Genomic DNA, 2,552 nt, shown 5'->3' on the forward strand with positions numbered 1-2,552 from the left:
GGGGGGAGGGGGGAGGGGGAAGGGCGCATCCTCCGCGCAGTTCGCCCAACGGAAGGGGGCCGCCGGGGCGGAGAGCGAGAGGGCGACGGGCGCGGGGGCCGGTGACGGGGCCGCTCCAGGGAGGGCCGGCCGGGCGGCAGCGGAGAGGGTCGCCGGAGGCGCGGCGGAGGCGGAGGCGAGGGCGCCCGCGAGGACGCCAGGGAGGTCGCCAGACGCCATCCGTTCAAGGTCAAGGATTCTGGAAGACCGTACGGGCATATCAACTCTGTGTACTAGTAGCAACCAAACCAAAAATTCATTTGGCCCGCACGTGATGTGCTCTTGTGCTCAACTCCTGATGCTAGCGCTGATTTGTCCTGCCAATGCTATGCTATTCAATGGATGTGTACCGTTTGATGGATTTTTTCCGCCGATTCGATCTGCTGCCTTGTGTCTTGTCTCTCGTCCTTTGCCCGGCTGCCTTCCAGTGCGCGTGCACGTCTCCAACAGTCCGGCTCGGCAACGAGTTCTCTCGGGACTCGGTCCCTTCTGTTCCAAAACGAAATCTCTGCCCGCTGCTTCATAGCGCTTCCTGCGTGCTTCACAGCCATCTGTACTTGCTCGTATTGCCACGCCTTGGCCTGCCCAGCTGCACGATGGGCTGGCAGGCGCCAGCGATCACAGTGCGCGCCTCGAGTACACTCGCCCGATCGATCCAGCAATCAACCGCCGCCTGACTCGTCTGACGCCGCTCCTTCCAATTGCATCTCACCGAGACTCTGAACAAATCGCTGCCAGATTGCACGCTTATGCCGCCGCCGCCTCGATCTGATTCGCTTTTCCGAGAAGATCACAACCGCTAGAACACCTCTGCTTCTTAGATCGCTCCGACTGCAATCGCTCCTGCAGAACTCCAACGATATCTTCCGCTTCCTCTAGATCAACTTCCACGGATCCTTCGAACCTTGCTCATGATACCACTTGTTAGAATAAATTCGAGGCATACCATCGATCATCCGAGGACCAAGCAATCACACGAGCACGACACCGAGATTTGTTAACGAGGTTCACGATATGGCTACATCCCCGGGGCTTGACTACGGGCGCTCCTCCCCGTCATACCGTCACAATACCGCACCCCGGCCACCCGGGCGCCGGCACACGCCGCCGGCTCCCCCTTGCGCGCATGTGCTATTATGTTGGCATAGGTTACATCATGTGTCTATCCTCTCTATATAAGAGAGGCCTAGGATACAGGTGTCCTACTAGAACACGACTCCACATCCTATGTAAACACAATACAACTCCTAGTCCAACTGTAACCTACCTTGTACACAATATTCGACACAACTCTAACATTTCTTTTCTGAACTTTTGCTCAACTTCAGTAGGTCCCAAAGTTCCATTCGCATCGTACTGATGCACTCTCCATAGATCTATTTTCTATTCAGTACTAAATCCTTGCCTCAGCCAACCACGGATGCCGGATGGATCTTCACTCCACGGATCACACATCCATCTTACAGACCGCAATGAACTCCTCCTTTCCACCGCAGTTGTATACATTAATGGGGGGACACGCCTAGTAGGATTGAAACATTAGCAGCTACCTCTAGGCTCCACCTCTCCTGGTCGATGACGCTTAATCCCATTAGATTGTACATCCTACCGGGTTCCCGAGCCCAATGAACAGCCACGGCTTCTGGGCTGCGCCGCCACCACCGGTAGTGGTCGACGAGGCGGCGGTGCTGCTAGCCAGGCCGTTCGCCCCCATGCTTCTACGGCTCGAGCGGGCGATGCTGAAGATGTTGTGCTGCTGGATCAGAGAGGGTGAGCGACGAGTAATAGGGGAGGAAGCCTATATACACATACCAATTGGAAACTGAAGTGTCCAGCAGATGAGACGTCGACCCCGCCATGAATGCGTTCTTAGAATGAAGTCTGAATGGAGCAGTTTCCAGGAGATGAGCCGCCATTATTGCCCGTGTCTCCCCACCTTTCTACCTCGTAGGCGGATCGCCCGACGGCTGGATCGACCGGCCCCCGGTTGAACTGCACCCACTTCCGCTGGATCCCCATCAACTCGCGACTCGGCTGGATTCCCCCACAGACCGCCCGTGTTGTCTGCATCGATCGCCCGCCGCATCCTCTCTGTATCGACTCTTTTTTTGAGACAATCCTCTCTGTATCGACTGACCTCGATTGGTTCCTCTCTTGAGCAAATTTTTTTCTTTTACGGAGACAGGGAGTGTTGTGTCTGAGAGGGCCGCTCGCGGCCTTGGGCTGAGCACGAAAAAGGGCCCAATTAACCACAGGGGTCCAAAAAAGCTATGGGAGTAGCTGCCCTTACGACGATGTGGCCCATTTAGCGCTAAATGCATCACCGAACGAAGATCTAACAGTCAGGAATGTTTCTTAGACGAAATCGAACGGCCAGGAATGCCTAATTCTTGAGAGGGCAGGGATTAGGTGCAGTTTTACTGTTCTTAAATGGTAAGAGCAGGTGGACGGTTCAGATTTGAACTTCCTCCTACAAAAGTGCTCGAAGAACATCACTATATGGTACTGGAGCC

This window comes from Triticum dicoccoides, chromosome 3B (assembly GCF_002162155.2).
Source record: "Triticum dicoccoides isolate Atlit2015 ecotype Zavitan chromosome 3B, WEW_v2.0, whole genome shotgun sequence".
NCBI classification, from domain to species: Eukaryota; Viridiplantae; Streptophyta; class Magnoliopsida; order Poales; family Poaceae; genus Triticum; species Triticum dicoccoides.